Raw genomic sequence first — 21,482 nt, 5'->3', positions numbered from 1 at the left:
CTTATGTCACTGTAGATCTCGCTGACGCTCCTCAATTGCTTCAGCAACTTCTGGTGACCACCAAGGGACTGCCTTTGACCACCAAGGGACTGCCTTACACCAGGGACACTTTAAAGAGTGAGGGATCGCGGTTTCTGCCGCAGAAACAATTGTAGTCACCTGCTTAACCATCACATCGATGTTACCGTGTGGGGGAGATTCAATGGTTACAGCAGAGGTGAAAGTTCCCCAGTCTGCCTTGTTTAAAGCCCATCTGGGCAGGCGTCCGTGGGCCTGATGCCAGAGCAATAACAGGAAGATGGAGAAGTGGTCACTACCACACAGGTCATCATGTGCTCTCCAGTGGATAGATGGAAGATGTCCCGGGCTGCAAATTGATAAATCAATGGTCGAGTAACTACCATGAGCCACACTGAAATATGTGGCGGCCCCAGTATTTAAGAGGCAGAGGTCGAACTGAGACAGTAAACTTTTGACATATCTGCCTCGGCCCGTAAGCGTGGTGCCACCCCACAAGGGGTTATGGGCGTTAAAATCTCTCAAAAGTAAGAAAGGTTTAGGGAGTCAATCGATGAGTGCAGCTAATACATTCAGGGGTATTTCCTGTGTCGTCATTATTCTGACAGCCACAGCTTCAAGAGGGGTTTGAAGGGGCACAGTGTCACTACAGACTGAGTTTAGGCATAAACGCAAACTCCACCTGACACTCGATTGTAGTTGCTTCAGTTCTTGTAATATCCCCTACAGCCACAGAGGGAGAGGGGAGGGGGGGCGGTCCGCATTGACGGGAACCAAGTTTCCTGGAGGGCAATGCATATAGCAGGTGTAAAGCATAACAGTTGCCGTAGCTCAGCCTAGCGGTGGAAAAAACCGCTACAATTCTACTGGAGGACGACATCATTGTGAGGCTGGGAAGGCATGGAACATTCAATGAGGCGGTTTACGCCTCAGTCACCTGCTGCCACCGACTTATTGCCTGAGCAGTCTATATCCATTGTGTCTGAGGGTCTGGCGAGATCTAGGGCCTCAGCGGACACCAGAATCTCCACCCCATCCTCAGATGCAGGGCTTGTAGGCAGCGGTGGTGTGAGTGCCTCTGCAATTTCCTTGGTCTTAGAGGTCTTCTTTTTGGATTTCTCTCGCTGCTCCTTGGGTTTCCCTGGCTGGGATGACTTCACTGGCTCAGTCTCCAGGACTGAGGATGAGCATGAAGTCCTACAACCAGCTGCTTTTGAGCTCTTAAGCCACTGGCAGGTGTCATCTTTCCCACTAGCAGAAACCTGGGAAGGGAGTGACTCCTTCCTAGCGAGAGAAGCCGAAGAAGACTTACGCTTCTCCGCCACAGAGGTGGGGACTGATGTCCCCGATGGTTGGGGGGGGGGGGGGGGGGATGTCGCTCCCTAAGTAGGTGGTGTAAGAGCAAAAGGGAGGGAAATGCCCCCTCCTCCCACCATCAGGAGGACAGGTGTAGTCTTCCAGCTCTGAGAGGTGACTGGGGTTGGGGGAGCTGATTGGGCCAGAACTGTTGCAGCGGCAGCGTAAGACGATGGCATACATACAGGATGCAGGCATTCAAATTTTCTCTTAGCCTCTGTGTATGTAAGTTGGTCCAGGGTCCTGTATTCCACGATTCCTTTCTTTCTGGAGAATCCTGCAGTCTGGCAAGAAAGGCAAATGGTGCTCTCCGCAGCTGACACAGATGGGAGGCGGGGCACATGGAGTATTGGGATGTGATGGGCATCTGCAATCTCGACATGTGATGCTGGAAGTACAGTGGGAAGACATACGGCTGAACTTCCAGCATTTAAAGCACAGCATTGGGGGAGGGATATAGGGCTTGACATTACAATGGTAGAGCATCACCTTGACCTTCTCTGGTAAGGTGTCACCTTCAAAGGCCAAGATGAAAGCACCGGTGGCAACCTGACTATCCCTCAGACCCCGGTGGACATGCTGGACGAAATTTACACCCCACTGCTCTAAACTGACACGCAGCTCATCGTCTGACTTCAAAAGAAGGTCCCTGTAAAATATGATAGCCTGGACCATATTTAAGCTCTTATGGGGCATGATGGTTACAAAAACATCCCCCAGCTTGTCACAAGCAAGTAACGTATAAGACTGGGCAGAGGATGCTATTTTGATCAAGACTGACCCAGATCTCATTTTGGACAATCCCTCCACCTCCCTAAACTTGTCCTCTAAAGAGTTATCCCTTAAGATATATCAAACATAAATGTACAGGTAAAATTGTAAATAACGACATAAATGGCTGGCCTTCTGGCCCTGAAATTTTTCTACGTGGCTGGTCCTCAAAGCGTTAACTTTTGAATGCAAGTCAAAAACTCCTTGATTTTACAAATTCATCATACAATCCGCCATGTAACACAATTTATCTTGTGTAAAAGGAAATTTAGTCGAAGTAACACTTCTCAAACCATCATTCACAATATTTTCCCATGACCTGTTCGAAATGTAAACTCTTGTGACATCCAGTTCATTGAAAGTGGTCTGTTGTTGTTGAGTATTGCATAGTTTTCGTCATAATATGTTTGACACATTTTGCTATTGGTAGATGCTTGTGTGTGCATCGTGTTTTGTTGCTGTTGTAAATGGCTAATTTTCTTTGCAATGTTTTTTGGGTGTCATTCTCTTGTGTATGTTTTATTACTACACTATTATTCTACAGTCGTGGCATAAAGTGAAATTATTTGTTAGAGTATCAGTTCGTACCAGTCAAAATTATAAACATTTACCTGAAATCTAAAACAACAAAAAATTCCTAGTATTCTTAAAAATTCTCAAGTGTTTTCCAATGAAAAGATTCTCAAGTTCTGCCCGGTTCTCCTGGGGCACTCGGTAATGAATACATAGGTCGGAGCACACGGCTCTGCAACCACTTGCGTATTGTTAGTTGTACTGTAACTTGGGTTGATTGTGTGTGTACTGTTTGAGCAATAAATTACTATGTTCCGGGTTTAGAATACTTTTTGGCAACGTGTGCAGTATTCGATTCCATGTGTTCCACATCAGTCATTAGTCCTTTGACTTTAGATTTCAAGGCAGTGCTTAAATCCCTTCTCGGGCAACAGCAGGTGCTGAGAATTGCTATTTCCAGTTTAATGATTACATTGGCAGAACCTGTGGTCTGATCAACAACATATCCACCATCCTTCCCTGCGTATGACAGTGCAGCAGAAGACTACGATGCTTATGAAAAAAGGCTGCAACAACATTTCCATCTCCATCATTTGGAGTAACAGACTTAAACATGTGCAAGACTGATTTCACTACGCGGATATCAGTTGATGGGTCAACTCACCACCTTACAAGAACCTTCAAGTCTCTTTTGATCAGATGTGTGAGTTTCTTTCCATCTACCACTGTGAAAGTGCTCAAGTTATTTCTGCTCATGTGGAATTCTAACACTGCCAAAAGCGGCCAAACAGTCGTGCAGGGCACGAGCAGCAGTACTACATGGACTTAGACGTTGTTTGAATTTTGTGACAAATGTTCATAAAGAATCCTATGCCAATCAAATGGTTTGTGATGTATCACACTTTTTGCTCCTAATAGGGACATTTGAGAGCGAGCTCTACAGTGCGAAATTCTTATGCTTACGGAATTACTGAACATAGCTCAGTCATTTGAAGTTCCACGGGCTGCAGGTAATCGGATAGTGTTTGTTTTTATTTTTTTATTTTTTTTGTGTTTGGTTTTAGGGCGCAAACTGCTATGGTCATTAGTGCCCGGTCTGTGACTTAAAAAACAGTAAAAAACCGAAAACGGAAACCAGCAGCAATGGGAACGAAGTCATAAAATTGAAGAAACTAAAAGCAGAAGGAAAACTTAAAAATCCACTACAGAAAGGGGTTGGTTGTCCCAAAAAAAAGCTTCAAATGACTGACGTCATTTCACTGGCACTAATGAACTCTAGAACGCGATCGGCCGAGCGCGTGTCATCTGCTAAAATTGACGATATATCAGGCGACAGCTGTAGACGGGCGCGTAACAGATTAAAATAGGGGCACTCAATTAAAAGGTGTCTTACCGTCCACAGCTGAGAGCAATGGGGACAGAGTGGGGGAGGATCGCCGCTTAAAAGATGTCGATGGCTAAAAAGACAGTGCCCTATCTGGAGTCTAGTTAAAATTACCACCTCCCGACGACGCGGTCGGGAGGAAGAGGTCCAAGCACAAGGAAGAGTTTTCACGTCCCGCAATTTATTTTGGGGAAGTGTCGACCAATGCGCGTGCCATAAATGAACAACACGACGACATAAAACGCTCCGTAGATCGGCGAAGGGAATCGATCGAATAGCTGGCCGAAGAAGAGAGACTGCAGCCTTGGCTGCAATATCGGCCGCCTCATTTCCGCAGATACCAACGTGTCCCGGGAGCCAGAGTAACGCCACCGAGACGCCCCCCAGTTGGAGCAAGCGCAGACAGTCCTGAATCCCGTGGACCAGAGGGTGCACAGGATAAAGAGCTTGGAGACTGAGGAGAGGGCTGAGAGAATCTGAGCAGATAACGTACTGTATCCGCCGATGGCGGCAGATGTAGTGGACAGCCTGGAGAACAGCGTAAAGCTCCGCAGTATAAACCGAACACTGGTCGGGAATCCGAAAGTGATTTGGGGTGTCGCCAACAATATAGGCATTCCCTACACCTAACGATGTTTTCGAGCCGTCGGTGTAAATAAATGTGGCGTCCGTCATTTGTGCACATAGAGCAGCAAATGCCCAACGATAAACAAGTGAAGGGGTACCATCCTTGGGAAATCGACAAAGGTCTCGAAGCAGGCAGAGCCGGGGACGGAGCCAAGGCGGTGCTGTACCCCAAGTTGTCAAGAAGGTTTTAGGAAAGCGGAAGGAAAGAGAATGGAGCAGTTGACGAAAGCGGACTCCCGGTGGTAGTAGGGAGGAGGGGCGGCCTGCATACCCTACATCAAAGGAGGCGTCGAAAAAAATGTCATGGGCTGGATTAGCAGGCATGGAAGACAGATGGCTTGCATAACGACTCAGAAGGACTGCTCGCCGATTGGACAGCGGAGGTTCAGCAGTCTCAGCATAAAGGCTTTCCACAGGGCTGGTGTAAAAAGCTCCGGACACTAAACGTAATCCACGGTGGTGGATACAGTCGAGGCGCCGAAGAATAGACGGCCAAGCAGAGGAGTAGACTATGCTTCCATAGTCCAATTTCGAGCACACTAAGGCGCGATAGAGGCGGAGAAGGACCACTCGGTCTGCTCCCCAGGAGGTACCATTCAGGACACGGAGGGTGTTGAGGGATCGCAGACAGCGAGCCGAAAGATAGGAAACGTGGGAGGACCAGCACAGTTTTCTGTCAGACATAAGACCCAAGAATTTAGCGATGTCTGAAAACGGAAGGTTGACAGGACCTAGATGTAAGGAGGGTGGAAGAAACTCCTTACGTCGCCAAAAATTAACACAAACGGTCTTACTGGGAGAAAAATGGGAGCCGGTGTCGATGCTCCAAGAGTGGAGGCGATCGAGACATCCTTGAAGACGTCGTTCAAGAAGGCTGGTCCGTTGAGAGCTGTAGTAGATCGCAAAATCGTCCACAAAGAGGGAGCCCGAGACATCAGGAAGGAGACAATCCATAATTGGATTGATGGCAATGGCAAACAGTACAACACTCAGCACGGAGCCCTGGGGTACCCCGTTTTCTTGGGAGAAGGGACGGGAGAGAGTAGTGTTCACCCGCACCCTAAATGTGTGCTCTGCCATAAATTCGTGAAGAAAAAGGGGCAGCCGACCTCGAAAGCCGCAAGAGAACAGTGTGCGGAGGATACCTGTCCTCCAACAGGTATCGTATGCTCCCTCCAGATCAAAAAATATTGCTACTGTTTGGCGTTTCCGGAGAAAATTATTCATGATACAAGTGGAGAGAGCAACAAGATGGTCAACTGCAGAACGATGCTTTCGGAATCCGCATTGGGCTGGTGTTAAAAGACTGCGGGATTCCAGCCACCAAGCTAAACGGTAATTCACCATACGCTCCAAAACCTTACAGACACTACTCGTGAGAGAAATGGGGCGATAGCTAGAGGGGAGATGTTTGTCCTTTCCAGGTTTCGGAACAGGAACGACGATAGCTTCCCGCCATCGTCTGGGAAAAGTACTGTCGGTCTAAATTCGATTATAAAGGCGAAGGAGGTAACGCAGACTATGGGTTGATAGTTGCAGCAACATTTGGACTTGGATACCATCCGGTCCTGGGTCAGAGGAGCGAGGAGAAGAGAGTGCATGTTGGAGTTCCCGCATGGAGAAAACAGTATTGTAGCTTTCGCGATTTTGAGAGGAGAACGCAAGAGGTCGCACTTCTGCTGCACGTTTCTTCGGGAGAAACGCTGGCAGGTAATTTGAAGAGCTCGAAATCTCAGCAAAGTGCTGACCCAAGGCGTTAGAAATTTCGACGGGGTCCACTAATGTATCATGCGCGACAGTGAGCCCAGAGACCGGGGAGAAACTAGGCACGCCTGAGAACCGTCGAAGCCGACTCCAAACTTCCGAGGAGGGAGTGAAGGTGTTAAACGAGCTAATAAAGAATTTCCAGCTTGCCTTCTTGCTATCGCGGATGACACGACGGCATCGCCCTCGGAACTGCTTATAGCGGATACAGTTGGCCAAAGTAGGATGGTGGCGGAAAATGCGGAGAGCACGTCGCCGCTCACGTATTGCGTCACGGCATGCCTCGTTCCACCAAGGAATTGGGGGGCGCCGGGGCAATTCGGAGGTGCGTGGTATTGAACGTTCCGCAGCTGTAAGAATAACGTCGGTAATGTGTGTGACCTCATCGTCGACGCTGGGAAAGTGACGGTCATCGAATGTCGCTAGAGATGAAAAAAGTGTCCAATCGGCCTGGGCAAACTTCCAGCGTCTCGGGCGCATATATGGCAGTTGAGGCTGCAGTCTAAGGACACATGGAAAGTGGTCACTCGAGTGTGTATCATCAAGGGCGAACCATTCGAAGCGCCGAGCTAGCGGAACAATACCGACCGCAAGGTCCAAATGAGATAAATTTGTCGTGGAGGCAGACAGAAATGTCGGGACCCCAGTGTTGAGGCAAACTAGATCCGCTTGGTGGAAGACGTCTAGCAAGAGTGAGCCACGCGGACAAGGATGTGGAGATCCCCAAAGCGGGTGGTGGGCATTGAAGTCCCCAACCAGCAAATAGGGGGGTGGAAGCTGACCAAGAAGATGAAGGAGATCAGCTCGTGCCATTGATGTGGACGATGGAATGTATACAGTACAAAGAGAGAACGTGTATCCAGAAAGGGAAAGACGGATGGCGACAGCTTGGAAGGAAGTGTTTAAATGGATTGGGTGATAATGGAGAGTTTCATGGAGAAGAATTATGAGTCCTCCATGTGCTGGAGTTCCTTCAACAGAGGGGAGATCATATCGGACCGACTGAAAATGAGGGAGAACAAAGCGGTCATGGGGATGCAGCTTTGTTTCCTGAAGACAGAAGATGACCGGCGAGTAGGATCGTAAGAGGATCGACAATTCATCCCGATTGGCTCGAATGCCGTGGATATTCCAGTGGATAATGGACATAGGGTGAACAGAAAATGGAGGGAAGTGACCAAAGTTGCTGTCAACTCAACGACTGCTCAGAGCTTGCGACCGACAGCATGGAACGGCATTCAGTCGAAGGCAGAAGATCCTGATCCATAGGTTGTTCAGGAGCAGCTCCTGCCACCAGCGATCGGCCGGTTGATCGGCCGCCAGCAGTGCGCCTCGGCGACACAGAAGACGGCCGAGGGCGATTTTCGCAAGGTGGTGCTGTAGGTGGGGCACGCCTTGGCGGAGAAGGAGATGAACTGGGTTTCTTTGTAGCCTTCTTGGAATTATGATGTTTAGATGAAGGAGGAACCGATGGTTGTGAAGTTGGGGTACGTAAAAAATCTTCACGAGTATGCTCTTTTTTCGAAGTCTTGGTGTCTGACTTTTGGGCTCGAGATTTAGCAGAACCCGATGAAGGGTGAGCCATAGAGTGGGCAGGCGAAAGTGGTGAGGTTGAACGGGCGATCTTTGCGCTGGCCGATCTGACGACTGTGGCACTAAAGGTGAAGTCGCAAGTCTGCGTGGCCGCCTCCTTTGTTGGCCGAGGAGAAGCAAGGACAGTGCTGTATTTTCCTGTCTGAGGCACGGTGGGCTGTCGACTGGCAAATAATTTTCGAGCAGCAAAGGTCGACACCTTTTCCTTCACTATGATTTTCTGGATGAGCTTTTCGTCCTTAAAAACGGGGCAATCTCGAGAGGAACCAGCGTGGTCACCCATACAGTTGATGCAGCGAGGGGATGGAGGTGGACAAGCACCCTCATGGGCATCCTTGCCACACGTAACACATTTGGCTGGATTGGAACAGGACTGGCTGGTGTGATTGAACTGCTGACACCGATAGTAACGCGTAGGGTTTGGGACGTAAGGGCGAACAGAAATTATCTCATAGCCTGCTTTGATTTTGGATGGGAGTTGAACTTTGTCAAATGTCAAGAAGACAGTGCGGGTTGGAATGATGTTTGTGTCAACCCTTTTCATAACTCTATGAACAGCCGTTACGCCCTGATCAGACAGGTAGTGCTGAATTTCTTCGTCAGACAATCCATCGAGGGAGCGTGTATAAACGACTCCACGCGAGGAATTTAAAGTGCGGTGCGCTTCAACCCGGACAGGGAAGGTGTGGAGCAGTGAAGTATGCAGCAATTTTTGTGCCTGGAGGGCACTGACTGTTTCTAACAACAAGGTGCCATTCCGTAATCGGGAACAAGACTTTACAGGACCTGCAATTGCGTCGACACCTTTCTGAATAATGAAAGGGTTGACCGTGGAGAAGTCGTGACCTTCGTCAGACCGAGAAACAACAAGGAACTGTGGCAACGATGGAAGAACCGTCTGTGGCTGAGACTCAGTATACTTACGCTTGTGAGCAGACATAGTGGAAGGTGAGGAAACCATTGCGGAAGAATCCCCCATGATTACCGGCGTCTCCGATGGCGCGCTCCTCCCTTGTGGGGGCCCTCTCTGAGGGCACTCCCGCCTTAGGTGATTGTTCACACCTCCCGACAAACGGACGGAGGGACCAATCGGCACTTTCGGAAGGTGTCAGCGCGCGTAATCACCCCTCCCTGGGCCTGGCCGTTACCAGGGGGTACGTACGTGTCCTACCTGTCTACCCGGGGCGGGGAATTACGCGTTACCCCGTCACCGGCTATGCACAAAAATGCGTGGGTCGGCCTTCAGACACGCACAGGGAGGAAGAAAGAGAAAGGAAAGGAAAGAAGAGGGGTCTGAAATGCCGCAGCGGAGAAAAGGATAAAGAGAAGAGGTAAAGAAAAGAGAAGGACAAAGGAAGGAAGAAGACATACAAGCAAAGAAGGCGAAGAATGTGTTACATGTTCGAGCGTCCGTCTCCGGACGTAGGCACAAACCATACTCCCAGATAGGGAGAAAGGGAAGGAAAGAGCCAGAGGTGAGGGGAGGAGGGGCAAAGATGGGGGATGGGGAAGGATCCGGAAAGGGAAGGTATGCAGCCCGGAAAGGAAGGAAGGCCACATTAGCTCGGGGTCCCGTGCTCGCTACGCACGTATCCACGAAAGAGTTATGGACCCCCTGGGGGGGGGGGGGGGTAATCGGATAGAAGCCTGGCCCGAAGTTTCAGAAATCAGTTCCTATCATCCTTTCCACCCTTCAGTTAGTTCACAAGGGAAAATAAGTAATTGACATTCAGCCTCGTGCTCTGCCGCCTTTACGTCCATACTACTTCACTCAACAAGAATGGACCATGTGTCCCAAGAACTGGGCAATGTGTAATAGGTGCCATAAGAAAGGACATATTGCTTCTGTTTGTAATCCTTTCCAAACCTGAGTATGACAAAATTAACATGAATGTGAACAGTGTGTCAGCAGTGGCAGTGTCTTAAAGCAAGTTATACAATGAAATGTGTGTAGTTAACAAGTCGCTGAAAATGAAGGTGGATACGGGTGCAGCAGCAACATTGGTGAATTCTCAGACTTACGTGGACCTTGGTTCTCCCCCTCTGACTCCAGTGTCATGGAGGCTGGCAAGTCATAACAAAAACAGGTTCCCATCATGGGCAGTTTTCTGCATCTGTGACTTACAAGAATGTGGTTGTTCACCATTCCTAGTTTTGAACAATGCTTACACTGAAAATGTTTGGTCTGGATGATTTTAAAGTCTTTGAATCCTCCATCGATGATGAAGTGCATTTGGTTTCTGGTCAAGTGCATTTGGTTTCTGGTTAAGTTCCATATCAACAATTAGATGCCCTCTGTGCTGACTTTCCCTTTCTATTTTCTCCAGGACTGGGTTGTGCAACAGAATTTCAGGCTCATATTATGATGAAAGTCTGCCTGCCCTTGTTTTTTTTCAGGGACCAAATGGTACCAGCACCTTGATAGGAGCAAGTAAAGGCAGAATTAGATCATCTTCAAGTACTTTATGTTATTAGACTTCCTTCTTCCAGTGAATGGCCAGCTCCACTGGTGACAGTAAAAAAAACCTACCTGTGGTGATTTTTAAAAAATATATTATACACAGTCAATCACTGATACCTACCTTTTGCCGCACCTTGATGGGCTGTTAGCAGAATTACCAGGGAGCCGTTATTTTTCAAAAATACACTTAACAGAGACATATTTACTGCTGCTACTCAACGAGAAATTTAAATGACTTCTAGTTACCAATAGTCCACCGGGCTTTATCAATACCAGCATTTTACTTTTGGAGTGGTAAGTGCACCAGTTATTTTTTTAATCCTTTTTAGAGCAGCTTATTGCATCAGTTCCAGGCTGCACCATCTATTTAGATGACATATTGTCTGGTGTCTCTAAAGAGAAACATTTACAGAACCTTTGTGTTCTATTTTCTGTCTTACGGTCTGCAAGGCTTAAGTACAATTTGGACAAGACACAGTTTTTTCAACCCTCCATTATTTATTTGAGTTATGAAGTGTCGCATACTGGCATTAAACCACTGTGCCAACATATTGAAGCTATTGCCACATTGCCACTCTCATCTGTCAAGGAGTTACAGGCAGTTTTAGGCAAAATTGTGTACTACAACAAATTCATACCGGACACTGCTGCTGTGGCCCAACCACTCCACGCATTATTATGGAAAGATGTTCCTTACCACTAATCCCTGACTTGCAAGCAAGCATTCAAGTTGATGAAATCTAAACTGTAGTTGGTTTCTTGTTTGGTCACTTTTCAGCTGGTAGAGCAACTTAAGTTAGCTACGGACGTGTCTCAGTTTGACCTCGGCATCAGCCTTGCTCATGCGTATGCAGACGGTTCTGAATGCCCTGTTGCATATGCCTCTAAATCCTTAAATTCAGTGCAAACAGCATTATTCTCGGATAGAGAAATAGGGTTTGACAATAGTGCATGCCCTAAAAGAATTTCACGCTTTTCTATAAGGGTCTAAGTTTCTCCTCATCATAGGCTACAAAACCACTGATGTCTGTTTTTAACATTTCGTTGTCTTTGCCAGACAACGCTGCACATCGCTTACAGCAGTGGGTTATTTTCCGATCTCGATAAAATTAAGATATTCATTTTCAACCTGCGACACAACACATTGATTAGTCCAGATTCAGAGTTTAATAAAGAATAATTACTTTGTTTTCATTTAGATGTGGAAGCTCAAAATGTTGTTGATATTTTGCCACGAGTAGCATTACAATTGCAGCCACAGTATCAGTGAACCCTGCTTTAAGTAAAGTTGTTTCTTTTACGCAACACAACTGGTCAGACAAACATTCAGGCCATGCTTTTGATCCTTTGAGAAATTATTTTGCACTACAAAATCTTCTTTCTGTTTGGGACAGAGTGCTGCCATGAGTTACAGCAGACACCGCTCCTCGGGTTGTAGTCCCATCAGCCCTTCGGTGTAAGGTTATGCATTTGTTACATGTAGACCACTGGATTGTGTCACGTACAAAGGTGTTAGCACATAGACGTGTTCTCTCGCCAGGCATGGTTGGGGAAAAAACGTGAGTTGTTGCAGTCTGCCACAGCGTGCCACCCATCAGGTGGCTCCTTGTGGTTCTTCGTAACCATGGCCAGATCCACAGCAACCTCGGGAACAAATTCATGTACATTTTGTGGGAAATTTTTTTTCAATTTCTACTGCCTTGTAACTGATGCTTATTCTAAGTTTCCATATGTATTGTGTTGACTGCTTTGTCAAAATTTTTTGCAAATGGAAGGTCTTCTACATATGTTAGTTATCAACAACGGCTCCAGTTCATATATCAGGAGTTTGAAGATTTTTGTAAAAAAATTAGTGTTCGCCATGCCACAGCTCCTCCTTTCTACCATCAAACAAATGGAAAAGCAGATCTACTAGCACAAACATTTAAGATTCAGATGAAAAAATACATTTTGGATGTGTAACCAGAAACAGCTCTTGACCAGTTCCTCAGTTCTTATAGGTTCACCCTTGTTGGCGATAAGAGCCCAGCAGAATCGATGCACAGTCGTCAGCACCAGACTCTACTCCATCTGCTTCGGGCAACACCAGGCCATCCACCGGCACCAGTGCTTCAACACTCCTGGTGTGGCACGGAAGGGGCATAATAACACGTCAACCAACTATGATATTGTGTATGGGACTATGTACCTGGTGCACCTCTCCCGCCCTTGTGTGCCCCTCATACCCCATGTCTTCCATCTGCCTGCATGTCTCCTACATTGCAGCCGGTGTCCTTATCTTCTCCACCACTGCTGCCGATGTTTACACAGCTTTCTCCTCTGCTGTGGGTGACCCCTTCAGCTGTCGGGAGCCATAGTGGGATCCCAGCTTTCATGCTGTGGCAGCTAATGCCTCCGCTGCTGCCGCCACTATCGCAGCTGGTACCGCCTGTTCCACCCGCCGCAACCTCCTTCCTTGGGGATGGACTGAGAGGTGAAAATGGACACTGCACCAGTCTCACCTGTCCTACCATAGGGACCCTCACTGGGAGGCAACCACCGCACCTGTCTGTGCTCTTATCACTTCCACAACTATGTACCAGTGATAGAGCGTCACGAATCAACAAGCTATGTCGATCACAGAAGAAATGGACATGAGGACAGTGCTCAAACAAAGGCAGAGGAGATCTGTAACTACCAATTATGTGGGTGCGCCATTTCATAGTTCGTGCTTGAAGTTTGTGCTTGATTTGGCCACTAGAGGCCACCCGACCTGCTAATATGACAGCAGCTGCATGCAGAGCCTGCCGGGTGCATCCCTGTTGGCCAGAGCATAAGGCTCTGCGAGCCACTTGGGTATTGCTAAATGTATTGTACCTTGTCTTCCACGAAGGTGTACTGTTCGAGCAATTAATCTGTGTTTTCTTGGGTTAGAACATTAAGCATACACTGTGTTAAGCTCAAAAACTAACTTTGTCTCCACCTATCTTCCATTTGTGATGATCATATTTCAGAGCAGTTCAGAGATCTTCCATACTACAGTAGGTTTCAATCAACTGCATTGAATGAGCGACAAAGAGAAGCTATCACATTGCACATGGCGAGCGGTTCAGCTTTCAAACTTCTGCTTGATGAATCTAGGAAAAGCCACCATTCAACGTAATTGTCAGACAGATAAAAAAAGTCTACTCACCAAATGGTGGCAGGAACACACACATTAAAAAAAAAAAAAAAAAAAAAAAAAGTTTTACTTAAAGCTTTCAGAGCCAGTGGCTCTTTCCTCCAGCAGAAGGGTTGTAGGGGAAGGAAGAGGACTGAAGTGAAAGGAACTGGGGAGGTTAGGAAAATGGATAGAGTTTTTTTTTTACTAGAATTCCAACTTGCTGTACCAAGGAAGGGCATATGCGCGCGCGCTTGCGCCCACACACACACACACACACACACACACACACACACACACACACACAGTGCTAAGCTCGTATCAAAAAATTTTGTCCTTGGGTCATCGCTTTGTAAAGTCTACTTTCGTATGACTGCACTGCTATGAAGATAAAATGAGAATACTAACATAAAAAAGATTTAATTTCAAAGAATTGATACTGAAGACACTGGAATCATTTGATTCCGGTACTAGTTGATTCCTACAGAATCGGCGATTCTTTGACTTGTGAATTAGGAATCGGCACAAGACTCATCCCTAATTAAAATCATTATGGATAAACTTTTTTAACTCTGATGTTTTTTCAGGAGTACAGTTTAAGTAAGATTACAAAATAGAGCCTGCCTACTTAATATAAACTATAGTTTATTTCAAGAATTACTTTTTAAACTTGAGTTTTGTTTTCTTTTTTTATTACGGTAATTACTACCCCAAGAACTGACCTCATTAATAATGCACTCCTGGAAATTGAAATAAGAACACCATGAATTCATTGTCCCAGGAAGGGGAAACTTTATTGACACATTCCTGGGGTCAGATACATCACATGATCACACTGACAGAACCACAGGCACATAGACACAGGCAACAGAGCATGGACAATGTCGGCACTAGTACAGTGTATATCCACCTTTCGCAGCAATGCAGGCTGCTAATCTCCCATGGAGACGATTGTAGAGATGCTGGATGTAGTCCTGTGGAATGGCTTGCCATGCCATTTCCACCTGGCGCCTCAGTTGGACCAGCGTTCGTGCTGGACGTGCAGACCGCGTGAGACGACGCTTCATCCAGTCCCAAACATGCTCAATGGGGGACAGATCCGGAGATCTTGCTGGCCAGGGTAGTTGACTTACACCTTCTAGAGCACGTTGGGTGGCACGGGATACATGCGGACGTGCATTGTCCTGTTGGAACAGCAAGTTCCCTTGCCGGTCTAGGAATGGTAGAACGATGGGTTCGATGACGGTTTGGATGTACCGTGCACTATTCAGTGTCCCCTTGACGATCACCAGTGCTGTACGGCCAGTGTAGGAGATCGCTCCCCACACCATGATGCCGGGTGGTGGCCCTGTGTGCCTCGGTCGTATGCAGTCCTGATTGTGGCGCTCACCTGCACGGCGCCAAACACGCATACGACCATCATTGGCACCAAGGCAGAAGCGACTCTCATCGCTGAAGATGACACGTCTCCATTCGTCCCTCCATTCACGCCTGTCGCGACACCACTGGAGGCGGGCTGCACGATGTTGGGGCGTGAGCGGAAGACGGCCTAACGGTGTGCGGGACCGTAGCCCAGCTTCATGGAGACGGTTGCGAATGGTCCTCACCGATACCCCAGGAGCAACAGTGTCCCTAATTTGCTGGGAAGTGGCGGTGCGGTCCCCTACGGCACTGCGTAGGATCCTACGGTCTTGGCGTGCATCCGTGCGTCGCTGCGGTCCGGTCCCAGGTCGACGGGCACGTGCACCTTCCGCCGACCACTGGCGACAACATCGATGTACTGTGGAGACCTCACGCCCCACGTGTTGAGCAATTCGGCGGTACGTCCACCCGGCCTCCCGCATGCCCACTATACGCCCTCGCTCAAAGTCCATCAACTGCACATACGGTTCACATCCACGCTGTCGCGGCATGCTACCAGTGTTAAAGACTGCGATGGAGCTCCGTATGCCACGGCAAAGTGGCTGACACTGACGGCGGCGGTGCACAAATCCTGCGCAGCTAGCGCCATTCGGCGGCCAACACCGCAGTTCCTGGTGTGTTCGCTGTGCCGTGCGTGTGATCATTGCTTGTACAGCCCTCTCGCAGTGTCCGGAGCAAGTATGGTGGGTCTGACACACCGGTGTCAAAGTGTTCTTTTTTCCATTTCCAGGAGTGTGTATAGTTACGTTTACAGTCGAATTTCATTCCCCTAATAAATCTTCCCTAACACTCATGCAGACTTTTCAATTTGGTTGCCTAACCACTACAGAAACATTGTTGCAAAGCACCTTTCCCAATACCAAATATCAATTTAAATTTTTTTTTATAAGTGCCGCTCATCAAATAATCTTTAAAATGCCTAGGCATTTATGAATTCCAGGCATTTACCCATGGAATTTGCCCCAACTTATACATCCAAACTACGACACTTCTGCTGCTTTTTGCTCTAACACCATAAACTTTCAACACACTTTTTACAGCATATGTGTTGTGCGAAGGGCTTGTCCTAATCACTAAGTCCAAAGTATGCATCATACATTTTCCTTACAAAAGGAGTAATTTTTAACTCCCTAGGTGGTATGATAACTTTACCACAACAAGAGAAATCAGTCGAAATGATTCTTGGACTTTCGATTCATTTTGTAACAACGTTGCTTTCAGTCAGAGAGCTCAAGTCACGTTGCTACAATCTAGAAGCAAGATCAGCTCAACCCCCACAATTCTCTCCCACCGAGATGCCACCTCCATCTCTCTATACAGAGTAGCCAGCTATGGCTGTACCTCTAATGTCATTTTCAACATCTTAAACAAAACACAGATAATTAGAAGTATATTTTCATCCTTCTTAATTACATTTATTTGGATATGATACATTTAATGTAGCTATACAATTTGGAAATAATTTTGATTGCGATAATAAACTTAAAAATTTTAAACATTTGGATGGATTATATACCTGACGGACTACTACTATTACTAGTACTACTACTTAAATATTGAGGCAGTGATGAAATGTGACCTGACTGAGCAACATGAGTTACATTTTGAATTCACCTCAAAAAAAAAAGTTTTGAAACACAGACCAGTGAAATAATTAATAGTAGCAGTAGAGCTAATTTTAAAGAATTATGTGACAATTATGTATCCTTATGCACCATCTACATCTACATCCACACTCCGCAAGCCACCCAACAGTGTGTGGCAGAGGGCACTTTACGTGCCACTGTCATTACCTCCCTTTCCCGTTCCAGTCGTGTATGGTTCGCGGGAAGAACAACTGCCGGAAAGCCTCTGTGCACACTTGAATCTCTCTAATTTTACATTCATGATCTCCTCGGGAGGTATAAGTAGGGGGAAGCAATATATTCGATTGCTCATCCAGAAACGCACCCTCTCGAAACCTGGACAGCAAGCTACACCGCGATGAAGAGCGCCTCTCTTGCAGAGTCTGCCACTTGAGTTTGCTAAACATCTCCGTGACGCTATCACGCTTACCAAATAACCCTGTGACGAAACGCGCCGCTCTTCTTTGGATCTTCTCTATCAACCCGACCTGGTATGGATCCCACACTGATGAGGAATACTCAAGTATAGATCGAACGAGTGTTTTGTAAGCCACCTCCTTTGTTGATGGACTACATTTTCTAAGGACTCTCCCAATGAATCTCACCTGGCACCTGCCTTACCAACAATTAATTTTATATGTTCATTCCACTTCAAATCGTTCTGTATGCATACTCCCATATATTTTACAGAAGTAACTGCTACCAGTGTTTGTTCCGCTATCATATAATCATACAATAAAGGATCCTTCTTTCTATGTATTCACAATACATTACATTTGTCTATGTTAAGGGTCAGCTGCCACTCCCTGCACCAAGTGCCAAACAGCTGCAGATCTTCCTGCATTTCGCTACAATTTTCTAATGCTGCAACTTCTCTGTATACTACAGCATCATCCGCGAAAAGCCGCATGGAACTTCCGACACTATCTACTAGGTCATTTATATATATTGTGAAAAGCAATGGTCCCATAACATTCCCCTGTGGCACACCAGAGGTTACTTTAACGTCTGTAGACATCTCTCCATTGAGAACAACATGCTGTGTTCTGTTTGCTAAAAACTCTTCAATCCAGCCACACAGCTGATCTGATATTCCGTAGGCTCTTACTTTGTATATCAGGTGACAGTGCGGAACTGTATTGAACGCCTTCCGGAAGTCAAGGAAAATTGCATCTACCTGGGAGCCTGTACCTAATGTTTTCTGGGTCTCATGAACAAATAAAGCGAATTGGGTCTCTCACAATCGCTGTTTCCAGAATCCATGTTGATTCCTACAGAGTAGATTCTGGGTTTCCAGAAATGACATGATACTCGAGCAAAAAACACGTTCTAAAATTCTACAACAGATCGATGTCAGAGATATAGGCCTATAGTTTTGCACAACTGCTTGATGGCCCTTCTTGAAAACTGGAACTATCTGTGCTCTTTTCCAATCATTTGGAACATTCCAATCCTCTAGAGACTTGCGGTACACAGCTGTTAGAAGGGGGGGGGGGGGGGGGGGGGCAAGTTCTTTCGCGTTCTCTGTGAAGAATCGAATTGGTATCCCGTCAGGTCCAGTGGACTTTCCTCTGTTGAGTGATTTCAGTTGCTTTACTATTCCTTGGACACTTATTTCGATGTCAGCCATTTTCTGTTTGTGCGAGGATTTAGAGAAGGAACTTCAGTGCGGTCTCCCTCTGTGAAACAGCTTTGGAAAAAGGTGTTTAGTATTTCAGCTTTACGCATGTCATCCTCTGTTTCAATCCCATTATCATCCCAGAGTGTCTGGATATGCTGTTTCGAGAGCCACTTACCGATTTAACGTAAGACCAGAACTTCCTAGGATTTTCTGTCAAGTCAGTAAATAGAATTTTACTTTTGAATTCACTGAACGCTTCAGGCATAGCCCTCCTTACACTGACTTTGACATCGTTTAGCTTCTGTTTGTCTGAGAGGTTTTGGCTGCGTTTAAATTTGCAGTGAAGCTCTCTTCACTTTAGCAGTAGTTTCCTAACTTTGTTGTTGAACCATGGTGGGTTTTCCTTGTCCCTCACACTTTTACTCGGCACATACCTGTCTAAAATACATTTTACGATTGTCTTGAACTTTTTCCATTAACACTCAACATTGTCAGTGTCGGAACAGAAATTTTCATTTTAATCTGTTGGGTAGTCTGAAATCTGCCTCCTATTACTCTTGCTAAACAGATAAACCTTCCTCCCTTTTTTTATATTCCTATTAACTTCCATATTCAGGGATGCTGCAATGGCCTTATGCTCACCGATTCTCTGTTCTGTGCTTACAGAGTCGAAAAGTTCGGGTCTGTTTGTTATCAGTAGGTCCAAGATGTTATCTCCACGAGTCTGTTTAATTACTCAAGGTAATTTTCGGATAGTGCACTCAGTATAATGTCACTTGATGCTCTGTCCCTAAACATCTGAGAGCCCCAGTCTATATCCGGTAAATTGAAATCTCCACCTAAGACTATAACATGCTGAGGAAATTTATGTGAAATGTATTCCAGATTTTTCTCTCAGTTGTTCTGCCACTAATGCTGCTGAGCCGGGAGGTCGGTAAAAGGAGCCAATTATTAACCTAGCTCGGTTGTTGAGTATAACCTCCACCCATAATAATTCACAGGAACTATCCACTTCTATTTCACTACAGGATAAACTACTATCAACAGAGACAAACATGCCACCACTGGTTGCATGCAATCTATCCTTTCTAAACACCGTCAGTGCCTTTGTAAAAATCTCGGTAGAATTTGTCTCTGGCTTCAGCCAGCATCCCGTACCTATAACGATTTCAGCTTCGGTGCTTTCTATCAGCGCTTGAAGTTCCGGTACTTTATCAACGCAGCTTCGACAGTTTACAGTTACAATACCAATTGCTGCTTGGTCCCTGCAAGTCCTGACTTTGTCCCGCACCCTTTGAGGCTGTTGCCCTTTCTGTACTTACCCAAGGCCATCTAACCTAAAAAACCGCCCAGCCCATGCCACACAACCCCTGCTACCTGTGTAGCCGCCTGCTGTGTGTAGTGGACTCCAGACCTACCCAGCGGAGCCTGAAACCCCACCACCCTATGGCGCAAGTCGAGGAATCTGCTGCCCAAATGAGTACACCTATCAATCTGTTTCCACATCACAGAAAACATTACCACATAGTTCACTAACAGCTCTATACATAATCATGGAACAAAAGCCAGTTTGGACTTATTTACAGTACCAAGGAAAAATGAACAAAAAATCTGAAACAGCATTTTTCCACCGGATAATAAAACAATGTAATAAATCGCCAAAGAGTTAAAAAGTACCTAAAATACATTTCTTATGTAATGCACACTACAAAATTAAAGATGAGATAGAGGACTCACAGTACGGAATAATAATGAAGACACAGAACTACAACACCCTGTCGTATTACCATCATAATACCAATGTAATGCTTTTACAAGTGAATACGCCTTGATATATAGCGCATAATACTAATGTCTTGTCATTCTCCTGACCTTTACAACTCACACTTAAGGGGTGATGGTGACTCAGTTTTCCAGATGGACTGAAGGAAGGACATGGAAATGTGCATATACTTGGTCCTGGAGACATCAGTGGGTGTCCTTAGTGCAAGCAATAGTGCATTGTGAAACTCTGGTTTTATTATACATATTTGGTGCAAATTGTGAATGATCAAAAGAACACTGACAAGTAGGGACCAATCTAATGAGGCAGTATAGTTCTTTCGAATTGACTTCATATTTGCAAGGATGGGGTCTGTCCATCTTGATTTCCTTTTCATAAATGTCAGGGAGGTTCCTCCAGCAAGGCCATGGCTGACCACCCAACCAATTCACATACTTATATGTTCTGTGTGTATGTATATTTGAGCTATTTCATTTTATTATGACGACTTGATTTCAAATTTTTTACAAAAAGTACCAAAACAACAGTAACTATAAAAATACTGTTCAAAAAATGACAAATAATTGTTTTTGCAGCACATGATCCTTTGAAATACAATAAATTGAAGTACTAAGACGATACAAGCAACTTATAAGGCAACTCTACTGTATGAGATTGCCTGCGTAAACAAACACCGACTTTCACAAACTCGCAACACACTATGGAATGCCCAGACATGTGCTTTGATCTTCCAAAATGAACCACTGGTTCCATGTAGCACAATATGCTGTCTCTCAAGTTGGAGGAACTCTATTAATAACAGGCATATTGACATCCTATCAACACTCTTTTAGGCTCTTTTAAATCATATTGAGCAATAGCACTAGACAACAATATCACGCTTCCTGAAAAAAATAATAAAAAATATCTAAATGGTCCCTTACGTTTTCAGTTTTCTAGCACCAGGAATCCACTTCGAGTCGCTTCAAGAGTGTCATTTGTCCCTGTTTGTCTCTGGCAATCTGTTGTGCACTTACTTAATTCTTCAGTTGCAAATAATAGTCATCCAGTGGTTCTGTTTACTGTGTGAGAATAGGGGAAAAAATAGAATAATATTTAGACGTGTGTTCTTGACACTAATGGATTGTGTTGGAATAGTGTGTAACTATCCCATGCAAAATTTTTATTTATTAAATGTTCTAGTACTTACAAGTGTATATAACGTTTTATTACATGAAAACATTCACACACGGTACAGTGGTAATTCGAAACAATAGCTGGTTACAATGCAAAGTACTGAACGCTTTAATGTAACTTAACGAAAAATTGGTATTGTATTTTATCTATAGGCCTCTACTTCCCTGAAATTTGGGTTTTGGTGATAACCTATCCACCGCAGCGACACATGGATTAGGGCAGAAAGTGG

The 21,482-nt window shown here is 45.8% G+C and overlaps 1 protein-coding gene across 6 annotated transcripts in view; it reads right to left on the bottom strand.

Annotated features, from left to right (window-relative positions):
• Positions 1-21,482, bottom strand: part of LOC126187852 (uncharacterized) — a 240,019-nt gene that overhangs the window by 217,835 nt on the left and 702 nt on the right. For 3 of the 6 annotated variants that reach the window (XM_049929171.1, XM_049929214.1, XM_049929179.1), the window contains exon 2: positions 21,001-21,138. The exons of the other annotated variants lie outside the window; for them this stretch is intronic. The gene's annotated coding sequence lies outside the window, so the exon portion shown is untranslated. The remainder of the gene's footprint in view (positions 1-21,000; positions 21,139-21,482) is intronic. 6 annotated transcript variants of the gene reach the window in all.

This window comes from Schistocerca cancellata, chromosome 1 (assembly GCF_023864275.1).
Source record: "Schistocerca cancellata isolate TAMUIC-IGC-003103 chromosome 1, iqSchCanc2.1, whole genome shotgun sequence".
In the NCBI taxonomy this organism is placed as follows: Eukaryota; Metazoa; Arthropoda; class Insecta; order Orthoptera; family Acrididae; genus Schistocerca; species Schistocerca cancellata.
This window is presented reverse-complemented; position numbering and strand designations above follow the sequence as displayed.